Source organism: Phaseolus vulgaris, chromosome 11, assembly GCF_051622355.1.
Source record: "Phaseolus vulgaris cultivar YP4 chromosome 11, ASM5162235v1, whole genome shotgun sequence".
Taxonomy (NCBI): domain Eukaryota; kingdom Viridiplantae; phylum Streptophyta; class Magnoliopsida; order Fabales; family Fabaceae; genus Phaseolus; species Phaseolus vulgaris.
In genome coordinates this window covers 20,158,641-20,165,685 of record NC_143508.1, presented here as the reverse complement: position 1 = coordinate 20,165,685, position 7,045 = coordinate 20,158,641, and the positions used below count along the sequence as shown (strand labels likewise).

Here is a 7,045-nt window from a genome sequence, read left to right as displayed (position 1 = left end):
CCGAACTTCCTTGGTCCACCAGTACCCTGTGGACCTTCCTTCCCGCTGTGACAAGCGAGATGACTATGGGATCGTTGTCATGAGGCACAACGTCCCTATGATCTTCTCTTGTGAACGTAATGTCCACATCTGGCGAGTGGTCCTCGAACATTTCCACCGTCATCGCAGACCTTGCGTATTTCTTCCTCTGTGATGCGGTGCATCCACCACCCGAGAAACCTCCTGCGATGGTGTGGATCTCATGCTGCTGAGCCTCACCACCCACCGGCTGGGAGCTCGACGCGCCCCCCGTCCTCCTGTCCAGCAGGTAATCATTTAAGAAACCGCTCTTGACCAGGTCGTCGAGCTGGTATCCCAGTGCCAAACACAAATCAACGGTGTGACCAAAACTCTGGTGGAACTCGCACCAGGCGTCTGGTTTTGGTCCTAACACCTTATCGCCCACTTTCTCAGGTGCCTTGAGCCTGGCTGCTATGTTGGGGATGGCGATCAGATCCGCCAACCCCATGACAAACTTATGCTTTGGCGGGCGATTGTAATCCCTGGGGCGCCCTGGGCCTCTGCCCTTGTTTTTCATTGGATCATAAGGATGGCGAGTCCTTTGATCCCTCTTGGCCACTGCTGTCTCTAGCACCCTCTGTGGCTGGATCCTGGTCTGGGCGCGTGGCCTAGCAGGGGCCACGCTTCCCCTCTTCTCGGCGACTTCACTTTCGTCGGCGATGTGGGCCACCGCAAGTCGCCTAACCTCCGCACACGTGGCGGGGTGAGCCCTGATCAGCGCCTCACAGAAAGGTCCCGGCAGCACGCCCTTTTTGAAGGCGTATACCAGCATCTCCTCGTCTTTGGCAGGCGAGCGGACCATCTGTGCTCCAAAACGTTTCAGATAGTCCCTGAGGGACTCTCCCTGGTATTGCCTTATGTCGAATAGGTCGTAAGACACCCTAGGTGGCGCCTTGTTCACAATGTACTGCTCGACGAAAAGCTTCGAAAACTGCTGGAAATTGGTTATGTGACCTGTAGGCAAGCTCACAAACCATTCCACCGCTGTTCCCTGGAGCGTGCTCACAAACATTTTGCAATATACAGCATCCGAGCCTCCTGACAACATCATCTGCGTGTGGAACGTGGTGAGATGTGCCTCAGGGTCCTCCACGCCGGTGAAAGTAGCCTTCACAGGTACCACACTCACAGGGATAGGCGTGTCTGTGATCGCCTGAGCAAATGGCATAGGGAAAATGCGAGGTGGCGACGACGGTGCGACCTCGTCAGCGACCGGGCGTCCTCTCTGCTCCTGAAGAGCTTGGCGCAACTCCTCAGCCACTTTGCTGAGCTCTTCATTTCTGGCCTGAGAGGCGACTAGGTCCTCATGCATCTTTGTCTGCTCTATGCGCGAGGTCTCCACATTCGCCTGTAGCGTACGCATGATCTCCATCATCTGCGCCATGGTCATGGTGCCTTCAGTAGCAACTCGCACAACTGGACTTGAACGGTTGCTTCTCATCTTTCTCATGAAAACTCAGCAAACCAAAGTTCGACGAACAAAATCTCCTTCAGCAACGATCGATCCAACAATTAACCAGTTGGAAATTCTCAAACTCCCTAAAACCTCCGCAAACGCAACTGCAACAGCACGCCGATAGATTCGGACGCCGAAACCTTCACAGAAGCCTGCAACTTCACCGCGAAACTACCACTTCTCCCACAGGCTCCCGATGTACTAACCAGAAACGCAATCGAACGGGAAAAGCACCGAACAACCGACTGAAAATCGCGCGAACAGCAAGAAACTCCAAGAAAACCGATCGAAAGCTTGAACGAACGGTGGAAAACCTCACACTACCGATCAAAACCCAAATGAACGGTAGAAACTTCGAAATCACCAAACAAAATCTTGAATGAACGGCGGAAAACGGTTGCACCAGCACACAACCACACAGAAACTACTGAAACTCTAAGAACTCACGCTGTGGATGGGGACAGGTTTTACACGACCCCACGGTGGGCGCCTGATGATCCTGCCTGTTGACCAGAACGCGAGAGCCTTGCCTCGTCAAAGGTAGCTTCCTCTGGATCAACTTTGCACCGTGTTAGCTCCCGTCCTTCACCTTGATTCACCTCAAGAACCTGCAAAAGACAGAACGGCGCCGCTGCGGCCGATCGCGCTCCGACGCTCAAGTCAGCGACTGAACCACCAAAATACTAAGAGGAAAACTAAGAACTTCAGGAACCGTGTAATGTTCTCTCTCAGCGTACTCAAGTTCTCGCAAGCGTAAAAGAAGTATTCTAAAACGCGCGTACCTCAGAAGTTCGTTACGATCCCTTATATACCTGTGCGCTTTCTCTCTCCTGACAGTTACACATCTGGACACGTGGCTCGCATCCAGCTGTACACGTGTCACCATCTGGAGCATCCTTGACTTAAGCGTGACTTCTTACTCTTCAGGCTGTTCGACTAAGTTACCTATGCAGGAAGCAACTCAGCGTATAGCTGTCTTGGAGCGTGATCTCTTCTGTGTGGCGAGTACGGGTGTCATCATACACATCTTCCCTGTGGTCTCGCCGGCCGCCATTATATTCTACTTTACTTACTTCACGGTGCATGCTCGGGTAAGCTGTTCCCCGACCTCAACCTCTGGCCAGCTAGGGAATGACCATCTGACGACTTCATCCTTTGCTTCGAAAGCCTGGAACAAGCTTTCCTGATCCTTCGGCGATGTCCCCCTCTCGGTGATCTCCGATCGCCTTGTCGCCTGGGTTCACATCCGGTGACTACGACACAAACTTGGTGACCGCCGGTTTAGGTATGCTAGAGATCGGGGCACGCCAACTTAATAACTGGCGACTACACGAGCCTCCTGACTTCCTTCCCTTCTGCCAGCCAGGTGTCCCGTTCAGCATGCCTATATTATAGCTTGCTGCCACGTCATCTATTCCGACTACCTGGGTGGTACAACCCACAATTTCTTTGTCTTCTTCATTCCTTTCCCCCTACCTGCAATGAGCATGATAGGTTGTCTTGGCCGATATTCATCTTCTTTCACTAGCTTCCCTTTATTGTTCCTGTCTCCTTTTGCCTTTAACTTTTCATGACGAGTAATTTCCTCCTTTGGCTTTGAGCCCTCCAACTGCTCACCATCTTTTGATATTTCCTCTTGTCTCCCATTCTTATCTGTAATACAGTTAGTTACATCATCAAAAAGATTAAATCTTACCTCTTCATCATGAGACCTTACTCTAAGTTCTCCTTTGTCTATGTTAGATATTATTAGATATAATTAGATATTATTTGATATTATGAGATATTATGAGATATTATAGATATTGTTAGATATCTCATATTTATGTAATGGGCTTAGCCCATATGTTTCTTTTCCTATATAAACATAACCTTATGTGTTCAATATACATAAGGGATTTACCTTATTCTTTCTTTTTCTTTAATATGGTATCTAAAGCATAAGGTTAGGGTTTAGGGTTTAGGGTTCAATTTTTATTGGTGAACCCACTATTCACTGGAATTTTCCAGCAACCGCCTCACTGTCTTGCCGGACTGCCACTACCTCGTCGGACCGCCACCGGAATCTCGCCGGACCCGCCGCCAGAATCTCGTCGGAGCCTCCGCTGGAGACGTTGCCAGAATCGCTGTCGGAGCCTTCATCTTTGTTGTTGTCGCCAATTAATCGGTGACTGGATTTGTCCTTATCTTCTATGGCTTCTTCCGCTGCCGCTGCCACTATGGCTTCTTCTGCTGCCGCTACCACTGTGGCTTCTTCCGCAGTCATTATGCCGGATCCATCTATTTATACTAATTACGCCAATATTCATCTTTCCATTGACAAATTGGATGGAACCAATTATGACACTTGGGCATCAGATATTAAATTATGGCTTAAGAGTCAAGGTTATGATGATCATCTTACTCATCATACTGTTGCTGAAAATGAGGTTTCCCATTGGTTGAAAATTGATGCTCAATTATGCATTGTTATGAAATCGACCATTCACTCATCCTTAAAACAAATTTTTCGTACCTATGAGACATGTTCAGAAGTTTGGGAAAAAGCAAAATTATTATACACCAATGATACTTAACATCTTTATGGTGTGTGTCAAAATCTTCTCACAATTGTTGCTCCCAAATGTCTTGATGGTACAATGGCAGAATATCTGGGTAAACTTCATGCTCTTCTTCATGATTTTAATGAGTTATTACCTACTGCCCCTACTCCATCTCAAGAACTAGAACAAAGATCCAAGTTCTTCATGTTATTGGGTTTACATGGCCTTTCTGATGATTATTCTCACGTTCGTGATCAAATTTTGGGATCTCCTATTGTGCCCAATTTTACTTCCACTTGTTTTACACTTTTGCACGTGCCAGGTAAACACACCACTGATATAACGTCTCATGTTGATGACTCTTCTGCTTTAGTCTCTCAGCATAATGATCGTACTCTCCCTCACAAGCCGGGCAAAGGGCGTCACAAGTGTGACCATTGTGGCAAACTTGACCACAAAATTAACAGATGTTATGCCTTACATGGTCGTCCTCCTAGATCTGTTGCGGTTGCTCAAATTGCCCCTGTGCAACCTTTTACCATGGACCATACTTCAATTGATACCCCAGACCAGCCTTCTATTTTCAATGAATTTCTTAAATGGTATGAGGATCGTCAGAACCCTAGTTCCACGGCTTCTGTTGCACATTCAAGTACATCTTTTGTTGGCCTCAGTCACTCCACTTCCCTTGTCCCTTGGGTTCTAGATTCAGGTGCCACTGATCACATTACTGGTAATAAATCTTTTTTCTCTTCCCTATCTACTACGGGTTATTTACCTTCGGTTACCATGGTCAATGGATATAGGGTACCATCACACGGTGTTAGTACTATTAAAAGCGCTTTAAGGCGCTTTAAATGCTTGGGTAGTTTAAATAGCGCGGGGAATGTTGGAAAAAGGGTTGGAACTTTTGGCAAATTTACCAGAGAACTCTCTAGTTGCTTGCTCGTGCTTCAAGGTTACGTACAAGTGACTGAGAAATATTTTTGCCTGAAAGAGACAACACACACACATATACACAGTTATTTCTTACCACCTTCAGAGTGCCACACGCGGTGCTCAGAGACGGAGGTGAACAGTTTTGGTGTTTCTTGCTGGCTGACTTGAGCGTCGGAGTGCAAACGGCCGCTAGGGCGCCTCTTTGTCCTCTTTTTTTGCAGGAATCCACAGGCAACCAGTGGGAAGGAGTCCCTAGCTGACGGTTGAGGTCGCGCACGAAGACGTCCCGGTCAACCGGACGGAACATTTGGCGCCCACCGTGGGGCCGATATAAAACATCAGTCCCATCACAAGTTCGAGAAAATCTACCAAGTTACAGTAACGTTGAAGGAGGTTGGAGTGACAATGGCCCCCACTAGACGAAGCACAGCACACGCAGCCCCAGCAGAACTATCCATGCAACAGGTCCTGGAAATAATGAGGGGGCTGCAGCAGGACATGGCGGATTCGAAAATGGAGCAGGAACGCATGCAGGCAGACCTTGACGCCTCGCATGAGCGGAACGAAGAGCTCCACCGTGTGAATGAGGAGTTGCACCAGGGCCTGAGAAACGATAGGAGGCGGCCTGGGCATGACGAGATGGAGAACCATTCCCCACCAAGGGAGTTTTCCACTCCTTTCTCGCAGGAGATACTAGACACAGCGATCCCGAACACATTCGCGGGACCCAAGGTGATCTTCACCGGAATGGAGGACCCAGAGACACACCTTGCTGCATTTCACACACAGATGGTCCTGATAGGCGGTTCTGATGCCGCCAAGTGCAAGCTCTTCATGAGCACCCTGACCGGGATGGCTATGGATTGGTTCATTAGCCTCCCAGAGGGTCATATCACATCTTTCCGCCAATTGTCGCGATTGTTCCGAGAACAGTACCTAGCCAACAAGGCCCCGCCGCCGGTCTCCTACGATCTGTTTGATGTGAAGCAGTATCAGGGGGAGACCCTGAAGGAGTATATCAATCGCTTCGGGGCCCAAGTCGTGAAGGTTGGTACAACAGAGGAGCCTATGATCGTGTACGCATTTGTGAAAGGCGTATGCCCCGGCCCCTTTGGAGAATCCATTATACGCAACCACCCTAGGACTTTCGCTGAACTACGGCGTAGGGCGGTAGAGCATATTGCTTCCGAAGGGGAGGTATGTGTGAAGCGCACCAGCGCCGTGCCCTCACGCCCGAGGGGACCGACGCGAGCTCAACCCGTCAGGGTCAATGAGACCACGACGGGGAGAAAGAAGCCAGAAGCGAGACGCCCCTACGAGGCCAGAAAGCCCCAGCCCCGGGGTCCAGCAGGAGGCGATCGCCCCGCCAGAGAAAGAGCGAGACCGGCGAGGTACAACTTCGTGGTTGAGTTGAAGGATTTGATCGCCGTGCCTAACATAGCTGAGAGGCTGAGGCGACCGGTGAAGACCGACAAGGTGTTAGGGCCTCGTAAAGACTCTTGGTGCGAATTCCACGAGGCTTTCGGGCACCACATTGATAATTGCCTGTCGTTGGGCTACCAGCTAGATGAGCTGGTGAGGACTGGGTTTTTGAAAGACTATGTCGCAGATTCCACAATGACCGCCACCTTGCCGCCGCCGGCAGATGAACCAGCACACGAGATGCCTGTGCTTGGCGAGGTCCACACCATTGCTGGAGGTTTTTCCGGCGGAGGACCCACCGCCTCCCAGCGGAAGAAATACGCGAGGGGGGTGAATTCGATCGAAGAGAGGCTCTCGGGGGAACCATGGGAGTCAGATATTGTTTTCACAAGAAGAGACCTCCGAGATGTGGTACCCCACGACAACGACCCCGTTGTCATCTCAGTCGTCACCGCCGGAAGGAAGGTGCACAGAGTGCTTGTAGACCAAGGAAGTTCGGCAGATGTCATGTTCCTGTCGACCTTTAATAAGTTACGGCTGTCCCCCGATCTGTTGAGTCCCTATACTGGGTGCTTGTATGGGTTCGGGGATAACCAGGTAGAAGTCCGGGGGTACCTAGAGTTGA

General features: G+C 50.0%; 1 pseudogene; it reads left to right on the top strand.

Moving 5' to 3' along the window:
• The first annotated feature begins 3,783 nt into the window (after positions 1–3,783).
• On the top strand, positions 3,784–4,906 carry LOC150023102 (uncharacterized; annotated as a pseudogene).
• Positions 4,907–7,045: the final 2,139 nt, after the last annotated feature.